The 25,502-nt window shown below is 39.7% G+C and overlaps 1 protein-coding gene and 1 non-coding gene across 2 annotated transcripts in view; one reads left to right on the top strand and one right to left on the bottom strand.

The window, feature by feature from the left end:
- The window catches only part of Grm7 (glutamate metabotropic receptor 7), an 881,798-nt gene that overhangs the window by 676,350 nt on the left and 179,946 nt on the right, over positions 1-25,502 (top strand). The gene's annotated exons all lie outside the window — the stretch shown is intronic.
- On the bottom strand, positions 410-515 carry LOC129692331 (U6 spliceosomal RNA). Its single transcript, XR_008722684.1, has one exon. It is a non-coding gene; the product is annotated as a U6 spliceosomal RNA (small nuclear RNA).

Raw genomic sequence — 25,502 nt, 5'->3', positions numbered from 1 at the left:
TTTTATTTTTTTATTTTTTATTTAACTTTTATTAATTACAGTTTATTCATTTTGTATCCCCCCATAAGCCCCTCCTTCCTCCCCTCCCGATCCCACCCTCCCTCCCCTTTCTGCATGCATGCCCCTCCCCAAGTCCACTGATAAGGGAGGACCTCCTCCCCTTCTTTCTATCAGTTCTCATCAGAAGTTGCTGCATTGTCATCTTCTGTGGCCTGGTAAGGCTGCTCCCTCTTCAGGGGGAGGTGATCAAAGAGCAGGCCAATCAGATTATGTCAGAGACAGTCCCTCTTCCCATTACTGTGTAACCCACTTGGACACTAAACTGCCATGGGCTACATCTGTGCAGGGGTTCTAGGTTATCTCCATGCGTGATACTTGGTTGGAGTATGAGTCGAGATCTGGCAAGGCTAATGTTTTAAGACCCTTCACTATTTCTGTGTCATCCTTGTGCAGGGGCCATGCTAATCTTCTCTGTATCTTTCCAATTTTAGTATATGTGCTGCCGAAGCGAGCACTCTTCACTATTTCTGAATGTCCCTTTTGGCAAAGAAGAGTATAAACATACTGCATAAAATTTAGGAAGTTAGTGTGGCTCTTGGACTGGGTGGGGACAGTGAAGTCCTAAAACCTAGGAGTTAGGAGATAAGCTTTGTGGACAGAGCTAGCAGGCTAGTGGCAGATTTCTTAGTTCTACCTTCCAGCAGAAAGTCTTCAGAAGGAAAACATTCTAATTCTGCCCAAAGAGCATACTACCCTAGGATTTTATGGCTGAAAGGAAAGCACTGCCAATAGGATTGGTGATGCTGAAAGGAAGATGTGATGATAGGGGGATGGGAGTTAGGCATTGAGAGTAAGAGACAAGAGATTTGAAACGTTTTAGAAAAACTCTGGGGTCATATCTAGGTGCTGGTGAGCTAGGGGTGTGCTTCTCATCATTAATAAGCCATGCCTTTATATATATTAATATTTATATATTTATATAATATAATAATATAGCATAACATATATTGTATATAATTATACATACATATATATGTTTATGTATATATATTCTTTTTCTGGGTATATATTACAGTTCATGTAAACAAAGTCAGACTATTGAGGCCAGTCTAAGGTCTGACATCTCCACAGACCAGGTGCCTAGGCAGGTCACTGTTATTCTCAGAGCTGCTGTTTACTGCTTCGTGGAATGTATTTTTATTTCTTATTCATTTATATTTGTATGTGACAAAAATGACTGATGTAAAAGAAACCATGAATTTGGAAGGAATTAGGGGTCATAATGATGCATGTGAGCGCTATATGAAGGAGGAGAGGGAAAGGATAAAAATATAATTATATCTTAACAAAATAAATAAAAGAAAATAACAACATCTACATCTGTTTTGCTATAAAGATTTTTTTTTAAATAACAGTAGCCAAATGGTGAGTCATGATTACACATGACTTTAATCCCAGCCCTAGGAAGGTAGAATCAGGCAGATTTTGTGAGATTACAGTCAACTCAACTACATAGTGAGTTTCAGGTGAGCCAGGGTGACTTTGTGAGGCCTTGACTCAAAAACAAATATAAGACAAATAATAAAAATAAAAACTAAAGATAGCTGGACGTTAGGGGGTTAAAATGTTCAGCTCTGAAAGATTTCTCCAAAGGTAGGCATAGCCATATTTGGAATATGCCAATCTGATATTTAAAGATTACAGTAGTAGTACAAAGCAGACAAAGTAGGTTTTCTCAGTATGACTACACTGGGAAGAGATTTTGGGTTGAGAAATCAAGTGAATTCAAATCTATGTTGACATGGAATTTATGGGTTTTTTGTTTTGCTTTTATGTTTTTTTTTCTTTTATTGAAAATGATTTTTTCATATATTACAATTTCCTACCTTCCTACTCCCTTCAGTTTCTACAAATACACACACACACACACACACACACACATACACACACCATTTTATATTTGGTTATAATTGATAGTTGGTTCTCAATTTAGATCCACCCCAAGATTCTAAGGGACAATAATAAAATATAATAAGATAACACAACACAAACACATTGGAATAGGACAAAACCAAAAGAAGAAGAAAAAAAAAAACATTAAAAAATAGATACAGAAGCAGAGACTCACATATTTGTACAGCCAGGAATCCCATAAAAACACAAAGCTGGAGCCATAATATATAGGCAAAAGACCTTTAAGGTAAAAAGAAAAATAAATAAATAAAAATTAAAGTAGAAGAAAAAAAAAAAAAAAGGAAAACTCCCTGACATGACATTATGAAACAAAGAACTTCCAAAGATGCAATTAAGTTTGTTTTCTATTGGCTATCTACTGCCGGCATGTGGTCTACCATTAAGAGTAGTTCCTCTGACATAATCTGATTGGCCTGCTCTTTGATCACCTCCCCCTGAGGGGGGAGCAGCCTTACCAGGCCACAGTAGAGGACAATGCAGCCACTTTTGATGAGAACTGATAGACTAAGATCAGAAAGGAGAGGAGAACCTCCCCTATCAGTGGACTTGGGGAGTGGCATGCATGCAGAAAGGGGAGGGAGGGTGGAATCTGGAGGGGAGGAGGGAGGGGCTTATGGGGGGATACAAAATGAATAAAGTGTAATTAATATAAAAATTTAAAAAAAAGAGTAGTTCATTTTCCCAGTGAGACTCCCTTGGAGAAAACTAAAATTTAATTTTAAGTGCTTATCACTTGTAGATAGTTTCTGTGTCCACTCCTCCTTTCTGGTACTTCGTGTGCTGCAGAGCTATGCATGCCCTGTGCACCCTGCCGCAGTCTGTGTGAGTGGGTATGTGTGTCCATCCTGTTGTGTTTAGAAGGCCTTGTGTTCTTCATGGCCTCCATCCCTTCTGGCGCTTAAGCTTTTTTTTTTTTTTCTGCCTCCTCTTCTGCAGCATTTACTTAGCCCTGAGGAGATGAATTTGATGGAGGAATCTTGTTTAGCGCTAAGGGTCCCAAGATTTCTCACTCTCCGAATAAATGTCTGGCTGTGAGTCTCTGTATTTGTTTCCATCTGCTACTAAAACAAGCTTCTCTAAGGATGGGTGAGCAGGGCACTGATCTATGAGTATAGCAGAGTGTCGTTGGGGATCATTTTATTGCTACATTCCTTTAGTAGAATAGTATTTGGTTTTACGCTAGGTCTCTGGGCTATCTAGTCTCAGGTTCTCAGTCACCCAAGCAGCATTGGGTATGTGTTCCATATTGTGGAGTGGGCCTCAAGTCAAACCAGATATTGGTTGGTTATTTCCACAGGCTTTGTGCCGCCATTGCATAAGTATGTCACATACCCCTATAGAGGAAAAGGTTTGTAGCTAGGTTGGTTTTTATTTTCCCTTTGGTAGCATGCAGAGTACTTTCCTGTACCAACAACACTATCCCTTAGGGGTAAGGGCTCTAAGTAGGTACCTGTTTGACTTATCCTTGTTTAATGGGTTCCAAAAGTGCTGCCTTCAACAATAAGGTCTTGCTGTCAGTTTGTGGAGAACAACCTATAGCCTGGGCAAAAGCCTGGGTTACAACAACTCAATTAGAGGTAACACATTCCTGCTACTGAACGTTCCATTTGGTGATAAGAGGAGTCCGAATAGAGCTCTGTCTCCTCTGTTATTTGTGATTTCATTTAGATTGCCTTCATATGTGTATATATGTTAAGCTTCTACTATATCAGGTTTCCATACAACCCCTCAAATGGCCTTTGATTTTTAGCTGTCTCTCCTTGCATTCCCTTCTTTATCCTCCCTTTTATCTTTCTTCCTGCCTGATCCTCTCATTCCACTGTCCCTCATCTATCATAACTATCTATTTTATTTCCCATTACTAGGGAGCTCTATCTGTTCGCCGAGCCCCTCATTCTATAACCTTGTGGTTCTATGGATTGTAGCTTGGTTACTATTGACATAACAAGATATCACTAGAAAAAAATATTCTGAAGGAAGCATCCCATACTCAGAAAGACAAATATGGTATGCATTTGTTTATATGTGGATATTAGCTGTTAAGTCAATTTTAAGTAAGCTACAATCTAAAATTTATATTTTAAGAGGAAGGATTGAGCAGGGTGTAGTCATGGTCAAAATGGGGTCCTATCTATCATTGTCTCAGCTCTGGTTCTGCACGGTGGTCCAAAACAGTCCAGAATCCCATTAGCGTGTTCAGGGATTTATCTGCTTCTTCATGATGTACCCTCCACGTCACAGATAATTGCCCTCATCTGGGTCCCAGGGGAAGCCTGTTCTGTGAGACTCTGCCGCTCCTGGGATTCCAGGGTATCTGAAGACATGGGACAACAGCTGTATTTTTGCTTGCAGCCTTGAAGAGGGATGAGATTGCTTAGATACACACTGCTTGAGTTATGTCTGTTTACAGAAATCAAAGGTGATGTAAGCTAAAGGTGTGTAAAATGTTAGCTAACTGCCAGGTTTTTCTCTTATTTCCATCACCCTCCACGCTTGCCAGCAAAAGTGTACCCTAAATGCCTGTCTTACTAATCACTTAGTACAATACTGTGCAAATTGATTATTACTGTTAATTAGTTCTTTTTGTAGAAACCATATAAAAATTTCCCATCAGAGTTAACTCAGATAATCAGAGTCTTGATTCAGAAATATTCTGAAATAATATCATCGCTTTCCCCCAGCCTTTTACATTTTCATAACACATGGGCAAGCAGAAAGAATCAAACCAGCATGCCTCTCCTGGATGATACTGCCTATATTCTTAACACTTTGCTAGATTTACTCCATGAGTGTCCATATCTCAGACCAAAGTTTAAAATTTTGGTTATAGAAGACATGGTTATGACATGGGAGAAGGGATAACTGAAGGATCATGGGAAACAAAGTATTACTTCTGGGATCAGAAAGCTTTCCTAAATCAATAACAGTGCGACTTTCTGTTAGGTAGTTCAGGTCTTCAAGTCTATTCTTCTCAGATGTCCATAAACAAAAAGAAGGGAAGTGATATCCATTCTTTCAAGGCCACTGTGTTCTACTGGGAAACAGGTGAAAGAAATACAAAGCCTTCCTCTAACCGAGGATTTATGAGCAGATATAAATGCTGCTCAAGAACTTCTGAATTCGTGGATTAACTCTGACCTTGGATTAGTCATATTTTCTACTGAATAGATACCAAGAGAGAGAATGCAGTTATTTTTCTTTTCTTGCACACAGGCTAAGCTTGTACAGTATAATTTTTCTTTGAGGACTATGTATTCTTGATATAACACGACCATTTGTTTTGGTTCCCGCTTTAATAAATTGTAGTTCTGCTTTAATGAACAAAACCAAATAATTTGTAATTGGCCCATTAATTATTTGAATGTAAATACCTATGCTCAAGTAACTTAATAAGCCATTGAAAAACATTTTCCTTTGCCACGCAGGTTACATTCTCTTTAGTATACAACTCTTTTCAGGAATTAAGTGGGGAGGGCTTGTTTGAAGCAAGGAGGCCCTCTCTGAGAATATGAATTAGATCCTTCATAACATATCATGTCTAAGACAAGAAACGAGGGCATAATTAACTTTCACTTGAATGATGTGTTAATGAATGGTCCTATCTTACACCAGCTTCCTTAGGAGGTCCTCATGATGATGGTGGATGTTCAGCCACATGTAACAGGCTGATTTTAATGGCTAAGAAAGTATTTGTTAAATTTCTTTATACTTGAGAGTGATCTTATCAACTCTAGGAAGATTAAGTGCCTAAGTCCTGTACCCTTTCAGTGAAATCAGGAAGAGTCATGGACACCAGGCATTTATTCATATTTTTCAAAGAACCCCAGACATTCTGATTCCATTGTGAAAGAAAGATGTTTCAAAGACGAATCACTAGTGTAGGAAATAATCTTCCTATTCACTCCATTCCCCTTGAATCCAAAACAAAAAACAGCCAGGCATAATAGAAAATAAACAATGCAATAATCTTTTCTCTGACTACATACTACTGTAGGAAGTGCCATTCTTTTGACTCTTCAAAACAAAATCATTTTAAACTGTTGTAAATATTGTATGTGTTTATGAAATATCACATAGCATATTAGTAGAAGTAAATGTTCCGACAAGGTTAAGTGGGGTGGAAAATATGAATAGCTCAATAGTAGGTTGCCTACATAGCAGGCACAAGGCTGTGTAGTACATCTTAAGGACCAGGGGGAAAAAAGCAATGGACAACATGAAAATGTACAACAAAAAGAACAAATAAGGTAAACTTATCTACCTCTTGGTACTGCTAACTTTATTGTTGCTGTGATACAAATGCCATGACCAAAGACAACTTGCAGAGGGAAGTGTTTATCCCATCTTACAATTCCAAAGGGAAAGTTCATGTGGCAGGGGAGGCATGGTCAGAAGAAGCTATAACATCAAACTAAGAGATAACGTTCTCTATATACATGCCAGAAACAGGGTAAACCCCAAGAGAGTGAGGCTAGAACTTTCAGATTCCACAGATGTACTTTCTTCAGCAAAGATGCACCTCCTAAAGATCCCATAACCCCAAAAGAGCACCACCAGCTAGACAACAAGCATTCAAATACTAAGCTTAAGAGTGACATTTTTCATTCAAGCCAACATTTCATTTACCTTTTCATTTTAGTGAAAACGTTCAAGACCTTTTCTTCTGAGAGTGACTATTAGGAAAATGGGATATAATTGAGAAAATGACAGTATCTGGGGAGCATATGGGAACATGCCACAGTAAAAGCTGATATTCTGTACATTAGTATGCACTAATACAAACATTTTGGCCACAGAAGATGACAATGCAGCCACTTCTGATGAGAACTGATAGTCTAAGATCAGAAAGAAGGAGAGGAAGACCTCCTTTATCAGTGGACTTGGGGAGGGGCATGCATGAAGAAAGGGGAGGAAGGGTGGGATTGGGAGGGGAAAAGGGAAGGGCTTATGGGGGGTACAAAATGAATAAAGTGTAATTAATAATAATAATGAAAAACTTATTGAAAAAAAATTATGGTACACTTTCCTTTTCTAATCACCTCATATGTCAAACACTCAAGAACTATTAACCTCTGTCCAATTGTGACATAAACAGTCAGTGATCGGCCATTTTCCTATCTTTCTCTCTTCTGTTCTTTCACCAACATTTAGAGACTAATACTTTAGGTTCTGTGAGATCATATCTTTTAGGTTCCAAAGGGGACCGTGAAATGAGTACATGCCACTTGTATTTTCCTCTTAACATCTAGAAAGAACAAGGAGGGAGACATTTATATTGTCTAACTTCAAAATGTTACCAATAATTTTGGGTGTTCCCATCAGAGTCATTACATGGTACCAGGGCAATTAAGATCCCTTCTTGGGATTCTTACTATTTTTAATAAAATAGTTTATGAATGAACCCCAATAGAAGCTCCAGGACAATTTCATTTGAGTTAAAACAAAACAAAACAAACAAAAACTCCGCATGGCAGGCAAGCTGTAAATCTCAGCAGCTCCTTAGAGAAGGACAATTGAAAAGAGGAAATAGGCAGCCTTGCCTTTTAAGTGAAGCCAGCCACAAAGTGTGGAGGAAAGCATTAGACAAACTGTAGGGAAGCCCAAAGTAGAAGAGAAACCTTAAATTCTGACCAGCATACAAAACAAGGGGATAGAAGAGGAGAAAGTAAGTAATGTCCTTCTGAATCAGGAAACAGAGAAATGGCACAGCAAATAGAGCCACTTGGAGGCTTGCAGAAACTTTGCTAGGAGTAAGAATTTGGAGAAGTAAAAGCATATTATTTCATTAAAGGGATAATTATTCCATCTCTCTCTTTATTAGTACTTACGGTTGAGGGGTGTTCCCCTAGTCAGGGGGTTTACCTGTCCAACTAGACTAACTCTTCAGGGAGGGAGGAGACAATGGGCATGTTTCTAGCTGAAAGGAGATTCTCTTCTTTACTGTAACAAAAGCACACTACAAAATTAGAGTAGTTAAATCAGCATGGCAGCAGCCTTAGCATACATTGATCACAAAGCTGTGAAACAGCATGGGACCTTTCAGGTTTTAAAAATAGCATTGACTTGATAGAAAAGGAGCTGTTTGGCTATATAGAGACCATTTTTCATCAGGGCTGCTTCAAAAAAGAAGAGGGCAGCTTGGTCTCTGGAAGTGAGTGTAGAAAAGCCAGATTGTAAATGAGGAGTGGGTGAGAGGCTCACACAGACCCTGGACCAGCACAGTGAGTAAAACATTTGTAAGGGAAAATCCAAAAATATCTCTGTGAAACAACTCTGGCCAGAATCATCCTCTGTACACAGGAAAGCTGTGTTTTCTAAGAACAGCGGGAAGAAGGAACCATTGCTGCTGTATAGATGATAGTGTCTCTTTCTTCGTCCAGTGTAGCCATTTGGAATTGCCTCATATCTCCCAGAAACCCTTTGGTAGCATAAAATTTGGAAGGTCATAACCAGGTTTAGGCTGCTCCTCTCTAGAGTGTCCTTTTTCTGGAAGCCTTGGCCAAACAGTCCTCTTCTGTGATGGGAACCAGGGTCTGGAGCTTTGATACATTGCTGTGAACAAGACACAAAATGATGACTGAAGGTGTAGGTCACAGTGTCTGCATCTCTGTAGGTCTGGGTACAGCAGGTGACTACTATAGCCTCATTAGTTTGATGAGTTTTTTTTTCACTCTGGTTCCCCAGAGTCAGCTTTGTAAGGGGTGTGTAACCGTAGGGGAGAACTTTGGGGGCTGGTTGTGGTATGCTTGTGTAAGCTTATGGACGAGCTCACCGAGTTAAGGTACTCAGGAATATTGTAGATGTTAAGCTGTGGAACTTTGGCTGTTGTGAGGAAAGACTCAGGCAGGTGACAACCTGGAATATTTGCCCAGAAGGTCTTTGGGAACCAAGTGGGAAGGAAAATATCCTTCAGAATGTTCTTCAAGGTAAGCCAAACGCTGAGACAGAATATCAAGCCATGAGCCAGAACCAATGCTCTGCTTTCTAATGGCAAAATCAATTCTGTTTTCACAAATGACAAAGATGTCAGAATATCTTGAAATTGCCCAGTGACATCTAGGATAATAAAACTGTAAATACCCAAACTGATCTTTTTTGGAAAGAAAAGTCATGAATTTTGAGTGTTCGTATCTTTAAATTTCATTTTTACCTAGAAGGTGAAATGGTGATCTAAACAATTAAAAAGTACAATTAAAAAATAATTGATTGTTATTATGCCAGTACTGTTAACTACACTTTAAAAACACTGTTGGGGGAGATGGTTCAGTGGGTGCTTGCTTCAAAAGCTTGGTGAGCTGAGTTCAATCCCCACGATCCACAAAAAAGAAAGAACCCACTCCACTCACTTATTCTCTGACCTTCACATGTCTGCATTGGCTACACATAGCCTGTTCCTTCACACATATCACACATTACAGTAATGATAAACAAAACTAAATTAGAAAATACCCTAGCAGTTCCTGTTTATATTTTCAACTAAGCAAAATTATGATATTTTAGTGCCTTTCCTTATAATGGAGGCTTCTTCTTTTAAGAAAAGGTATATCTGAGGATTGTAGACACAGGTTAGGGTATAATAGGGTGTAATGTTCTTGAAAAGACCCACACCATGCAGCTAACAGCTGCTTGTAACTTAGCTCCAGAGAAAGACAGTGCTTTTGTTCTCCCTCGGAACTCACACTCATGTGAACATATCCAGACACATCTACACATAATTTAAAAATAAAATTAAATATATTTTTTTAATTTTATAATTGAACTTATCTGCTGTTTGTACATTGCTTTTTTTTACTTCTGTCTTGATGGGATATTTTGTGATTCATTTTGTTTCTATAAGCATATGATTTAGAAAGTGTTTGCACCAACCCACCCACAAAAACTTTGACCCAAAATTTACCCCGCCTACAAAATGTACAGGAATAAAGATAAAGAAGAGATTGAGGGAATGTCCAAGCAATGCATGGTACAACCTGAGGCCCATCGCATGGGAGACAGCCAATTTCTGACACTATTAACAATACTCTGCTATGCTTGTAGACCAGAGCCTAGCCTAGCTGTCCTCTGAGAGGCTCTACCCAGCAGCAGATAGAAACAGATGCTGAGACTCACAGCCAAATATCGGGCTAAGTGTAGGAAGTCTTGTGGAAAAGTCAGAGAAAAGATACAAGGGAGTGGAAGGGACAGGAGCTCCACAAGAAAACCAACAGAGCCAACTAGCCAGGGCCCAGAGGGGCTTATGGAGACTGAAGCACCAACCAAGGACAGGGCATAGATTGCACATAGGACCCCTGTACAGATGTAGCCAATGGACAATGCGGGCTTCATGTGGGTTCCCTAGTAAAAGGAGTGGGGTTATCTCTAATATGGACTCTGTTGCCTGCTTTCTGATTACTTTCCCCCTGGTGGGGCAGCCTTGCCAGGCCACAGGGGAAGAGGATGTACTCAGTCCTGATGTGACTTGATGTACTAAGGTGGGTTGATTGAGGGGACGATCCCCTTTTCTGAGGAGTAAGGGGAGGAGGATAGGGGAAAGAGGGAGAGTATGGATGGGAGGGGGCTATGATTAGGATGTAAAGTAGATAGATAGATAGATAGATAGATAGATAGATAGATAGATAGATAGATAGATAGATTTTTTGAACGAAAGAATAGGAAAACTGTGTTTAATTTTATGGCCAGTGTAAAATTTATATCCCTTAGTTGTTAGACATTTAGGGTCTGCTTGCCTCTTTGCTGCTGCACAGTGTGGAGATGAGTAATTTTTAATGAAATAACAATGTGAGAAATTTTGCTCCACTATGTTCCAACTTAGATTTTATGGACACGATAAGTGAAGTCACCAAATGACCATTTCTTGCATTCTGAGTAGCATCAGCCATGTTCGTGGGTTAGCACTCACTTCCTTTTTCATTTCTTTTTCTTTTGTTGGTGGTGGTTTGTTTACTTCTTTTTTTTTTTTTCTTTATAAAAGTGTGTGTGGTGCACATGTGTGTATATACAAGGTATCTTTGTCTGGAGGTACATATGAATGAGTGTTCAAACATTTGAATACAAGTTCCATATGGAGAGCCAAGTCCTCCATTGATCTTCTACATCATTCATAGGGGCAGGGTCTCTCAAATCCAGAGCTCACTGATTGTAGCTAGTCTCACTAGCCAGCTTGCTCTAGTGATCCTTTATCTCTACCTTCCAAGGCTGGAATTCCTGATAGGCTGCCATCCATACCCAGCATTTCCTTGGGTTTCTGTGGATCCAGGCTCATTGGACTTCTACCTTGTGTGGCAACCACTTTAACCACTGAGCTGTCCTCTCAAGCCATTTGCTTCTTTTTTGCAAAGTTCTGTCTACTCTAGTCTTTTGCATGTTTTCTCAAGTAAGAACTTTTTATGTCCTTTAAAACCTGAATACACTATACAATCTATATTCTGCTCTAGTCTTATAATGCCTGGTGTTCAGATATTTAAGGTAATGTGGCCAAAACAGGCAAGGAAGACCCATGCGTAAAATAATTGTTCCTTAAACACAATACTGCCGAACACCCTTTGAATAAGAGGACTGGAGGATCATTGCGGCTCGCTGCCATCCTAGCTTCATCTTCAATGGAAGACCCTGTCTCAGGGAAATAAGATGGAGACTTATAGGGCGGGACACCAGATATACTCCTCTGCACACACACTCAATGTTGAATGTATCTACTTATAAATGTATAGAGAACATACACACACACACATATACATGCTAAAAAAAATCTGTTATTTGTTGTAATAGTTAATTGTAATAATATGTAAATTACATGTGACAATGACTGTATCTGAGCTTCATGATCTCACATTTACAGAGAGCAGAATTGTCAGATTGTTCTCACTGTTGTTTTGTTACTTGTGTGGGGTTTAGTAAGGATATAAACCTGAATGGTGCTGATATTGGCTAGTATCTGGCCTTAGTGTGTTCTACATGCTAGGTTCCTCTGTCACTGGCAAAGAAATGGACCGTGGCTGCTTGTATAGTATAGGAATAAAGACAGCATGTTAAGGAAATTAAAGACATGTGATATCAGATCTATGGGTAAAGGCACACGAATGCCTCAGAAGGAGAGACTTCACTGTATTTTAGCACACTCTAACAATGAGGAAATGGGCCAGAGCAGAAAAACATGTAACAGTTCAATAGCCTTTTGCAAACAAAATGGAGTCTTTGTGTTGCTTTTATAAGCAGTACTTGAACAAAGCCAATACATCTATTTATTTACTTATATGGTTGAGGGGCATATGTGAAAGTGAGAGGACAACTTTTGAGAATCTGTTCTCTTTCCACCATGTGGGTCACAGGATTCAAACTTGGGTCACTGGGCTTGGCAGGGAGCCTTTTACCTTTATTGAGGGTATTTTGACCCAATTGCACATTGTGAATTTCTCTTGGCATGCTCTGTTAAATATAGTTCTATACTAGTGATGGATCAGAGTCAGAGGAGTACCTGCTGAGATTTCAGTTCTCATGTCCCAGAACAAAGAATTGGACCAAGGATACTTGGATTGTGATAAAAACAGCGGCAGTTCACTAAAAAATCCAAAGACACTCCCAACTGTGCCGGTGAGCCAAGACACGTACAAAAATCAAAAGCTTTATGTTAGCTGAGTTTTTAGCCTTCATCTGTCATTACATAGCAGCTGTCTGCTCTGGACAATGGCTCACATTTTGGGGAGAGGGGCATTCTCTAATTTTTAAATTCACTTAAGGTAGGGAAACGTTTTAAATAATTCTGGCAACTGTCTTTCTTATATAAATATTGATATCTCTTTTTCCATATGTACTGTCCTACTAAACTATATTATTGTTATTATTATTGTTGTTGTTGTTGCCAAATCTAGTGGTAGAGCATGCTTGTCATACCAGCACTTGGGTGGCTGAGCATTGTAGTGGAGCCATCTCTTCCTGATGTTACTGGAAGTTTGGGAGAATCCTGGCATAAACAGCACATGTTACTGAGAAAACTGAGGTCCCAGCTTGGGGTTCTTAAGAAAAGAATTTAAGAACAGACTAAAATGAAAACACAATGACAAGTATGTTTGCATTTAAAAGAATATCAAAAGCAGGCAAGCCAAAAATCTTAGCAGATGCCTGCAGGAGGGAGATAGAAAAAAGAAAGAACACCATCCCTTGGAGTTAGGCATGGAGCAGCCACACTGTGGGGAAGGGGAGCTTTAGGGAAACAGGAAATAATGCCTTAGGAGAAAAAAAAGAGGGAAGAAAAGGAAAAGTTAAGCTTTTCTGGGTGTAAGCTACTGTGTTAAGATTATGGGAGTTCTAGGAAGGAAAAGTCTACCACCTCATTAATGAGATAATTATTCCTTCTATCTATTTAGCCTGGCTTAAGGTGGCTCTGCCCTCCAGGGGGTGGTCTCTTAGACAAATGATTGATTGTCCCTTCTGAAACAGTTCTTTTTTCGTTGCTGTCATTGTTTACTTTTTTAACTGACTTGGGGTTTATTAAGTAGAGAGTCTAACATAGCTTTAAGCATGGATGATTATTAGAAAGAGGAGGTTCATGGAGAGAAATAGACATGCCTGAGAGCACACTCACTTACCACACTCACACTCACTGTTCCAAGCTGGATTTGTATGGGATCGTTCTTTGTTCTTTCAGCATTTTCTCCCTATCACCAGTGGCCCAGGTCTAGGTTAGATGTTTTCAGGGTCTTGAATAAATTTGATTCACATGATTAAAACAAAGGACCACACAGATTTGCAAAGTAGTAAGGTAAGCTTACTTAAAACAGAGTGTAATTAGAGGTCAAAAAGAGTCAAGGGTGAGGCCGCATGAGTGACAACACTCAGGGGTCCTAATTATTGTTTGGGGCTTACTCTTAAGGCATTAAAGGAAAGGAGTAACTTAATTGCTTGGGGGCATAATGTGGGTGATTCTCTTTTAACTGGTAGGCTGGTATTATATAGTTCTTTGCTCACTGTGCAAGTCTCTTCCCATGTTGCATTTGATTTTGATAATATGCATGTCCAGTTATACATAGGCATAGGGTGGTAAATAAGGTACTATCTCTAAAATTTCTCTTAGAGAAAACAGTTTGCTTTATTGTACATATACCCAAAACGGAATAGGCTAGACCGACATTTCCTTGCCTTGAAACCTAGACATAATTGGAATACAACTAAACAAAACCTATCTGAGTCTCACAGTTATTAATGGTGCAGAAACTAATTCCAATTTTTAAAGAAGGTAAATGCAAAGCCTGGTATATGTGTGTGCCTTAGGTTGCAAATAGGTTGCTAGATACATCATTTGTAGAAAAATATATGCACACCTCAAACCTGGAAATATTGCTAAGTTTTCCCTTGGCTTTCCTGCTTCATCTCTACCTGGGGTGAATAAATATATCTTTACATTTATCAGAAAAACCTGTACAACCTCAAAGTAGGAGGATGGCAAATTCAAAGCCAGCCAGCCTTGGTTATATAGTGAAAACCTCTGTGTGAGTGAGAGAGAGAGAAAGAGAGACAGAGTCAGAGACACAGAGACAGAGATAGACATGGAGACAGAGACAGACAAAAAAAGACAAGAGACACAGTGAGAGAATAAAAGAGAGAGGCTAAGCCTTAGCCAGGAAATATAATTTGCTGTTATGTTCTAATGTCATGTAAATGCCCCGCTTGGAGAGAGTAGGTATCGTCTTTTACCCCATATTGAATAAATCAATAAAAAAACACATTGATTGATGTAACTTCTGGTTTGAATGAATTATGTGCAAAGTAGCTCTACCTCAGTGGGGAAGATTTATTCTGTGCCACTATTTCACACAGACACACACTGAGTGCCCCCTATCACCCTGATGTCTAGTGACCACCATTATTAAATATGCCCTGGCCGTGGAGATAGAGTCCACAGACTTAGGTACTGCTGTCAGCAAGCTTTCAACTGAGAAAAAGCATGTTTAATGCTTAACGTGCATAGGAACCCAAATTGTGATAAGAGAAACAAAAATGCAGAATTGATGAGCATAACTAGCATAACTAGGTGCTGGAGTGGGATCTTAAGGCTTTCAAAAGGCTCTTGTGTTAAAGGCACGTCTCCAGCGTGGTGCCTTCAGTAGCTGGCAGAATGTTCAGGTTGTGGGAACTCCAGGGCAAGAGATACATCTTTAAGCCACTGGGAGCATGACTTTAGGATTATGGGATGTTGGTGCCTCTCTGTTTCTGTTTTGTTCCCTAAACTGTAATATAAGCTTTGCTCTTCCGCTTGGCCCCCGCCACTGCACCCTCATCAAAATCTCAATGAATCTCCCTGGTCACAGACCAAAACATTAAAAATCCACAAGATAAGATAAACATTTTTTTCTTTTAATTTAATTATTCCCAGTATTTTACTATAGTTTTAGAAACTGGCTAATGAAATAACGTGCACATAAATCTTCATAATACTGTTTTGATCATTCAACGGTCAATGGTAAAATGACAACTCCCTTCTGCCCTTGTAGGGTTTAGCAGACAACAGAAATGACAGCGTCGAGGGGTGCACTACCAGAAAAAGCATCTCTCAGGAAATGACTTACAGGAGGAGCATAAGGTCCTACATCCCAGGTCCTCTCTTGATTCTGTTCCCTGTCAGCTTGGGACCTTGGGTTCTGTTGCCATCCTCACCATGCTTCAGTCTTTTCAAAAATGTGACTGAGAACAGTAGCATCGGTGAGAAGTCATACGAGTGCTACCCAATGCCCTCCATCAAGAGCCCTCCGTGTGGGTCCTGATGGGTTCATCTCAAGTGCATCCTTACCATGGAGTCATCACTGTGGTTTTCATTTGTGAGAGACACAGGTTAATTAGAGATCCAAGTTAGCAGAACAGTAAACACTTTGCCCAGCTCTGTCATCACATGCCCCTCCTCTCTCACTGTGCCCTTGCACCTACACTTTTGTTACCCACGTCCTGGCAGCTTATAGTCTTATTCCTTTCCCTTTTGTTATTAGACCTCCTAGACTGGCCAAGACTGATTAGAGAAGATATATAGTTTTCTCTCTTCTGAAAGGACATACTCAACTTGCTTTTCTCTAATGATTCCTTCTAATCCTAGCAATCTATCACCCTCTTAGCCAGATATTAGTAAGTTATGCTTCTTGGAGTCAAGGTTTGGGTTTGACAGTAGGCTTCTTGACTTGGCAAATATTTTTACTCACAGACACTTGCACTCAATACAGAGGGTACAATTTAGGAGCAAAATAATTACAACAGTGGAACAATGAGTCGCAAGGCAAAACTCTGCTCTCTTTCTCTATGGTATGCAGCAGCTCTAGCTTGTACTCTTACTGTCTGTACAGCTCCCGCACCCTGTCTACTCCCTGCAAAGACACCCCTTTTGCAAGCTGGAGGCATTGTTAATGTTAGTGTAATTATTGTCAGTTCAAGTGTTTAAAGTAGAACCAGGAGTTGAGAGGACTAGCATCGATTAGCTACTGTCTCAGATCATTAAGTGTCTGTTACCAAATGTCATCTCTGGGTAGCTAACTAGTTCATAGAAATAGGTATCTCACAGGAAGGAAGACTGGGGAGCCCAATGCTGAGCTGCTGGGAGGTTCAGTTTGTAGTACAGGCCTGCTTCCTTAGTCACTGTGATTCCCTTTGGAGGCAACCTCACATGCTGATGAAAATGAAGCAACTATGTGGGACCTCTCATCAGGTGTATTCTTCCTATTTAGTTAACAGTAAGGCCCTATTTTTAATGTCAGCACACAGGCGATAATGTGAAGTTGGGGATACTGCTGCACAAATACAGTTTCACCTCAAAGGGAGAGATGGTTGATTCTGAATCCAAGCATAGGTGGCCATGTCCCAGAAAAGCAAGTTAGGTCCCCTCAGATTTTGTGGTCCCACTTGGTACAGTTGGTTGAAAGGAAATAAATTTGTAAATTAAGCCACTTTTCAGATATGTTGGTGGGAGCGTTAAGAAGGCGGGATCAGGTCAACTTGGGTAATCTCTGCTATAAGCTTCAGATGCTATCTGTTAGCATTCATAGGCTTTTGGATGAGGAGTGCATTACAAAGGATTGGCCTAATGCTCACAAAGATGTTATGTCAGGCACAGCAGAGGGGAATAAATGGCTATTAAAAGGACTAAGGATGACCAAAGATAATTTGGCTCTAGACTGGCAATATTCCACAGTCCTCTACAATCATTGAAGTTCTAATCAATTATTCAGCCTTGTAGAAGATGGCGTGGAAGGCTTAGCTCCTGGAAACTTTTGTTCACAGGAGAGATATAAACATTGAGACCGTGTACTTTATTTATTTTCTTCTCTGTCAGAGGCACACGAGCCATCTGCCACTCAGAGATTTATCTTACTGCTGCAGGATACATGCAAAGTGTAGTGCCTGGCCCATGGTAAGCTCTGAGTCTCTGCTATCTCTAATTATAAGTCATCACCATATTGGAATTTATCTGATGCATACTTACTGGTCATCTGTCTTATGCTGGACCTCTTTCTAGAAGGTGAAAACCATTATCTATGTCCTCACTGAATCTAACACTTGCTGTGGAAGCAGATGCAGATGCTAATCTAATGCTCTATTATATTCATCATGACAACACACCCATGATGATTAATAAACTGTAGATGCCTACATAAGACAATTGTACCTAAGTAGGAAGTAAAGACTATCCTCCTTGCAGAAATATCCCTGGAACATGCAGATACAGAAGATAGAGTAAAGCAGGAGAGTAAGCAATCCACCAGAGGGGTCAGAAAAAGTTGGGAGACTTTGATGTGGCCAGTCTTTAGAGGAAAATAAAAGGTGCACTGACATGGGTAAGCATGAGGACCTAAGTTTAATCCTCAGGATGTATGTAACAAAGCTAAACATCATGGCAAAATGTCTGTAATTCCAGTGCTTGGGCTGTGGAGATAGAAGAAACCCTGTAGCTCACTGGCTTGCAAGTCTAGCTATTTGGTGAGGTCCTGATTAAGGAAGAGACCCTATCTCAAAAGTAAAGTAAAATGAAGAGTGATAAAAAAAGAAGCATGATGTTAACTCTAGTGTCATATGCACATATACACATGAGTAGAAACCACATACACTACACACACACACACACACACACACACACACACACGCACAATTAAGAAATATTCTAATCTAGGCGTGGCAGAAGGGCCTCCAGAACTATTGCGGGGCTACAATGTTATAGGAGAAACCTTTAAGACCAGAAGGTGTAACCCAGAGAGAGGGAAAAGAAAAAGAAATGAAGATGATAGTAAGAATGATGAAGACGAAGGTGATGGTCGAGGCAGTGGTGACAATGAAAATGAAAGTATATTAGTCACTTTTCTGTTTTGTGACAAAATATCATGCATGACAAAAGTACAGCTTATAAAAGGAAGGATTTGGTTTTGCTCATAGTTCCAGTAGGGGAGTCTGTCAAGGCAGGGAGGAATGGCATGGTGACAGGAATAGGAAGCTGCCTAGTCACATTTCATCCACCCAGGGAGAAGAGGAAAAGAAAAGGTGGAAATCAGAATGTAGGCAATGCCAGTATATAAACCCTCAAATCCTGCCTCAGCCCATGATGTACTTCCTCCAACACTGCTGCATCTCTTAAAGAGTCACGAACACCTCAAACAGCATCATCCTCCGGAAACCAAGGGTGCAAAGACATAGATATTTCCCATTTAAACCACTACAATGATGGTGGTGATGATAGAAGAGTGTAATGATAATATCTCCATTAAATAAATAATTCACCATTATGAAAAACAGAAAGTTTGCTTATTTGTGTTAGGACCACATTAATTTCATCCTGTTTTCATATACTCACTAATAGATTTAGTAAACCCAGTTTTTAAATGGATGATAATGCCTAAATGTTATTGGCATAGCCTAGCCATTAAACTATTATCACTTCCAAGCTCTGGATTGAGAAATTAATTATAAGGCTTTAATAGTTAATTCCTACCTGTCAAGTCTTATGATTATCACAGAGCTATCTCTAAGGCTGAGTAATTTTTGAACTGTTGACATGGTAACTGTTTTGTTAAAGCAAACCATAAGGTTGCTGTCAATCTTAAAAGCAGTTCTCAAGAATCATGTTCAAATATGGCCATTGATACTGGGAAAATTCACTATTAAAAGCATGCCCAGCAAAGGGGTGGATTTTCTTGAGAAAAGATGTCAATTTACCCCAATAGAAATTCTGCAGTGCTGATTTTGTTTAATCAAATATAACAAAATAATTGAGCTCTGAACAAATGGCTTATTATAGAAATGTGCAGATTGGCAAGAATGATTGCAGCATGCCTTTCCTTAATGCATATGTGTTAGCAGCTACTTTTTTTTTTTTTTTTTCATTTAAATGGGCAATTACCAAGGGCCTGGTATTAAGGGCATCGGTAGGATCTGTTATCCTCTGCACTGCTGCTTGACTTCTTACGCAAGATAAAAGCAGGTGTTTTCAAGTGTGAAAATTCTGAGGGCTAAAAGGAAGAAAAAGCGCATTTCTTCTTTGTTACCCTCCATGTCTGGGAAAGGACACAAACCAAGTTGTGTTTTCTGAATTTGTTTATACATACTTTATCTCCTGTAGCTGTGTGCAACACCTCTGGAAGCCTTGTTAATAAATAAACATGGTCTAGGGAGGTCACTTGGTAGATTAAGTGCCCCCTGTGTAATCATGAGGACATTACTCATGTAAAAAGCCAGCCAGGGTAGCACATACCTTGAGCCCCAACACTGGTGGGAGGAGGAGACAGGGGCTTTCTGGCCAACCTGTCCAACATAAACACTGAGCTCCAGGTTCACTGAAAGACCCTGTTTCAAAAAAATAAAGTAGAAAGAGGTAGAGGAAGACCCTCCACATTTCTTTGTGGCCTCCATGATTACCCACACACAGGTGTACATACATATCCTACAAAACACGTACATTGCTCACACTGTGTACAACATATGTGAGCACATTTTTAAAATGATACATAATAGAGCTCGATATTTCTTATCACTGTGTGCACATGCAAATCGCGTTGAAATTGTTACAAATTCTGATGCCTAGGCAAACCCCATCAATTCAAGTCACTCAAAAGTGGGGAAGAGCCTTGAACTCATTAGGACAGGAGTCAACTTCCTGAACAGAAGGCAGCACTCTTTACCTCATGTTATCCCTGCCAGGATGAGGGAACATGAAGGAGTCCACTGTTAAATGTGATCTCTATTACCTAGTGTCTATATCTGCGAGAATGAACATAACAGCCTGCCACAGACTGGGCGGCACACAACAGAAATCCGTTGATTCATTCGGTGCTCTGGATAACAAATGTTATCCATGTCCAAGATGCAGAGGCCTCTGGGGACTAGGTTGGGGTTCACTCAGGGGCATACAAATGGTTACCGTCTCGCTCTGTCCTCCTGTGGCCGTCCTTCTATGCAGCTGCGTCCTTTTGTCTAGTCCTCATCTTACAGGCAATTGTCTTATTGAACTAGAGCCCCCTATAAGTGGTCTCATTTAACATCATGTAGTGTGTGGGCAGGAGTGTGTGTGTGTGTGTGTGTGTGTGTGTGTGTGTGTGTGTGTGTGTGTTGTATATGTGTATGCACACATGCACTGGCAGGTAGACTCTTGTAGAGGTCCTTGTGCAGAGGTCAATGTCAGGTGCCCTTCTCACCTAACGTACACTGTATTTTTGGAGACTGAGTCGTCCCTCACTGAACCCTGGGTTCACAGTCGAGCCCTCAGACTTGGCCCCCACTGCCTGTTTTGACCCTTGAGGCCAGAGTGCTGAGTCATTGTGAAGCAGAGACCATGTGAGGAGCATTGTGGAAGCACCAGTCCCCCCCAGGGGTTCTTATGCACACTGTGGGCGGAGAGATGACAGTCTAATATGACAAGCCTTGCCAGGCTTGGGGTCTTTAAGAGAGCCCTGTCACTGCACATGCGATGTCAGTAGATTTCATGTCGCAGCTCACAAAGCATGCTTTCTGCCTCTCTTGTGTTCTACATAAAGCAATTGCCATCAAGTTATTTGTAATCATTTCTTTTCTAATTAGCACTTATTACAATTTGTACTTTATTAATTAATGAGCTATATGGCAATACCAATTTATCTGTAGTTTTGCTTTTTTTTTTTCCTCTGGCTCTGCTTATCTGAGGGCAATCCCTCTGAGAAAATACTTTAATTCCCATATATAAGTTACTAATATAAAAATACCATACTAGGAGGTGAAAATGGATGGATCTGAAGCTCAAGTTAATTTTCAGCTAAATAGCAAGTTTGAGGCTATCCTAAATGACAAAAGATCTTGTTATCAAGAAAAAGAAAGAATAGAAGACACACAGAGAGAGAGAGAGAGAGAGAGAGACAGAGACAGAGACAGAGAGAGAGACAGAGAGAGAAGATGAAAAAAGAGAGGGAAAAGAGAGGGAAAAATATGAAAATCTATGGCTTGTTTGACCCTTTTAAAAGAGGGAGAATATCTTTGTACACCTTGTATTACAGTGTGTTGTTATGACCCTTATATCATTATATCATTATTAGTTGTTTTTAAGCTCTTTTTAAAATTTGAGACAGTCTCTGCCAACCACAGTTCCACAAGTCTTTAATCACAGCACTCAGAGGGAGGCAGAGGCAGGAGGATCTCTGTGAGTTCAAGGCCAGCCTGGTCTGCAAAGTAAATCCGAAACAGCCAAGGCTAAACAGAGAAGCCTTGTCTCGAAAAGCCAAAAGAAAAAAAAAATTTTTTTTGAGACAGTCTTACTTTGTAGACTATGAGATATACCTTCCTCTGCCTCCCTACAAGTGCTAAAACCAAAAGCATGTACTACCATGTCTGGTTATTTTTAATCTCTTGATATACAAATAAAAATTTATAATAGGTCCACACACATATAAATTTTCTTGATTATGTTTTTTCTGCTGTTCCGATAAAACGCCCTGACAAGGGCAACTTAGGGAAAAGGGTATTTATTTTAGCTTACAGTTCTTGTTAGGGTCCCATTCTTATAGGGAAGTTACAACATCAGGAACTTGAAAGAAATGTTAAATAAATAAATTGCAAGCCTAGTCAAAAAGCAGAGAGGAAATTATTAATGATGCACACTTACGCTCAGCTCATTTTCTTTCTTTTTATACAGTTCAAGGAATGATGCCACTCTCAGTGGGAAATCTTGGACTTCAATCAACATAACCAAGATAATCCCAACAGTCTGACCTTATTTAGAGAATACTTTGTTAAGATGATTAAATCTAATCATCACGTTAATCTGTGTATAAGAAAATAAACAAAATACAAGTTGGTTTAGGTTTAATGATCTCTGCAGTTGTAGGCATTTCCACATATGATAGTCGAAACCTCTGTACCACAGTGCTGCCGTTGCTTGTCTGACTGTTCTCATCTATGCTCCTGGAGTTTAGGCTCCACATCTGCCTTGTTTATTACTAACTTGAATATTGCATGTCACATCTACTGGCTGATGATAGTCATTGAGTAAATCATAAATACATTGCCCTCCATGACCTATTGTATACTTTCATCTAGATCTTCGGCACCCTCTTTCCTTTCTCTTTTTCCCTTTCTCCCTCCTACCCTTTCACGCAGTTTCCCCTTCTCCCTGCCTCCCTTTCCTCCTCTTTTCCTTCCCCCTTCTTCCATTTTTTTCTCTTTTTTTCTCTTCTTTCCTTCTTTCCACCATATCTACCCTCCTTCCTTCTTATAGCTCTTACAGCTCACCTAAACTGCCTATTGGCCTTTCTCTTTATCTTTGTCCCTAATTCCAATGCCTAGGTCCTTTTCTTCTCCTTTTTTTTTTTCTTTCTTTCTCTGGCTATTTATTGGTGTCTTTCCTGATCTTATCTTATGAAGGTAAGATTGATTCTCACAATTGATGCCCCACAATTGTAGAAAAGAAATCTGAGAAACAATATGGACATTGTTTTGTTATGTTTTTCTGGAAAGAGTTTCTCTGTGTAGCCTTGGCTGTCCAGGACTTGGTTTGTAAACCACACTGGCTTCAAACTCAAAGGGATCCACCTGCCTAAATGCTGAGAATACAGATGTGTGCCACTGGGCCCAGCTATGACATTATTATTTTAATTATGTGCATATATGTATGCATTTTTGGGTATATTCACCTGTAAATGCAGGTGCCCTTAGAGTCCAGAAGAGGGCATTGGATCCCCTGGAGTTACATACAGAAGATCTTGGGCAGACAAATGTCTATGCAGGGAACCAAACTCAGATACTCTTCAAGCATAGTTTTTCTCTTAGCTACTGAGTGATCTCTGCAGCCCCCAAACATGTTAGGTAACATTAAACTGAATGAGGCCTGTATGCAAATTTCTACCAATATGCCAGGCTCTTATTAGAAAACAAGTTTCTCAGCTCTGTACTATCATTGTTTCATATAATACAGTTTAATGGTTTTTGCTGTTGAAGAAAAAAAAGAAAGAAAGAAAGAAAGAAAGAAAGAAAAAAAGAAAGAAAGAAAGAAAGAATCTCTGTAATCAAGGATTACACGAAAATTACAACAAGAAACAAACCTCACTCAAGGGATCCATTGATAGAGGGGATGCAAAATAGAAGCTACTGGGTGGGAATGGGAAGAGCAAGAGGCCAGGCCATAATGGTTGGCTTTATAGGCGGTATGGAGCATGCGTATAGGGAAAATTGGTGAAGGTGGAAACCTATTTAATTGGCTGTTTGTGATGCAGGGTGGTGGGGGTGGGGAGGACATGTTGGTGTTGAGTTCTTGAAGGCAAAGTGGGCATTGGAAATGAGGGAGTACCTGGCTCCAGATTGTGGGAAAAAGACTTGTTGGTTCTTAGCATGCCCTTCAACAGTGAAGAATGATGTGCTTTTTGCATGGCTTATAGATTATGAAACAGAATAAAAACAAGATGATAGTAGAAGGATGATATAAAGACCACTCATGTTACCTCAGAATTATAGCATAAGGGCTACAGAGATGGCTCAGAGATTAAGAGCACTGGCTGCTCTTCCAGAGGTCGAGAGTTAAATTCCCAGCAACCAAATGGTGGCTCACAAGCATCTATAATGAGATCTGGTGCCCTCTTCCGGCATGCAGATGTATTATTGTATACATAATAAATAAATAAATAAATAAATAAATAAATAAATAGATAGATAGATAGATAGATAGATAGATAGATAAATAAATAAATAAATAGATAGATAAATAAATAAATAAATAAATCTTAAAAAAAAACTATAGCATAAAAGATTCTTCTAGGACATCACAGTCCCTGTATTCTTATATGAACGTGCCTTCATGTAAAAGTAGTTTTTGTAAGAGATAGGCATATGTGTTTCTTTCATCTCCCAGCAAGCCTCTAATGATAATTTGAGTCAAATGAGCACTTTAGTTTTCACTTTTTAAGATTGACATAACTTCTGGATGTACAAGTAAGAGATGTAAAAGCTACTGTTCCCTTAGCTTGAAGAACTAACATGTTTGTGAGCCAGTAGACTCCCAGTGTACAGTATTCTAATATATTATATACACGGGTAGAAGTGGACACTGACAGCACAGATACATATATCTCGTTAGCATTCTGTAACAACTCCTGTGATCTAGGGCATGATCTAGGTGCAGTGAGCCACTGCTTGCTTAGCTGATAGGAAAGGTACTCAGTGGCTTCTTACCCAGATATATCATTTCTGTATCCTCTGGAATTAGCATCTGGGCCTCGAATTCTAGCCATATATGGTTTCTCTGAGAGAATCAGTTAGGCAGCTCATTTTCTTATTCATTATTGAATTAGATATGCTTCAGAAATAATACTGTTTTACATATGGTCATTTTGTGCTGGAATACTATTCTATGAGGCACTTTTTGAAATGTGGCTTTTCAGAAGGGCACATTTGGCTCAGTGCAGCTAATCAGAGTGTTGTGGGGGGGTGGTCTGTGAATGCAAGTAAAGAGGTAACAAGCTTATTCTATTACAATGGGATGGAAAGGAAGAAATGAATAAACTTCTAGCTTTAATAGATGCGCTGTTTTAAAACAATCCTGTACAACCAATTATAATTTTCTTATAACTCCATGTCACTGGTGAGGAAATTAACCTCAGAGATGTTCATTGACTTTCCCAGGCACAAGGCAGATAGTCCCAGGAGATGATACCTTGGTTCAAATTCCAGGGTTTATGTCTCATAGTGCATGGAATGTAAAGATCTGAAAAGTGATGGTAGCATTCAGTCACGGTCTTAGGGGAGCCGTGTACTAATACTGCAAGGTCAGTGGAGGTGGGCAAAAGAGCCACAGGATGCTGAGACAGTCCGTGCGTCAAGTGAGGAAACAATAGTTTGTTCTATCCAAGATGAGTAAGAAAGCACTAGAGGAAATCAAGGAGGAACAGCCTCTCCTCAATCTAAACTATCTCTAAGTTTTTAATAAACTGACGTGTCCCAAGATTCCCTTGACATGTCTGTAGGAGGTGTGTGGAGTGATGGTGGTGGTGGAGTATGTGCCTGTAGTATGTGTGTGTGTGTGTGTGTGTGTGTGTGTGTGTGTGTGTGTGTGT

The sequence above is a fragment of the Psammomys obesus genome, unplaced genomic scaffold, assembly GCF_907164565.1.
Source record: "Psammomys obesus unplaced genomic scaffold, mPsaObe1.curated_primary_1811, whole genome shotgun sequence".
Classification (NCBI taxonomy): Eukaryota; Metazoa; Chordata; class Mammalia; order Rodentia; family Muridae; genus Psammomys; species Psammomys obesus.
Note: the sequence above shows the minus strand (reverse complement) of the source record. Positions and strands in the feature narration are given on the sequence as shown.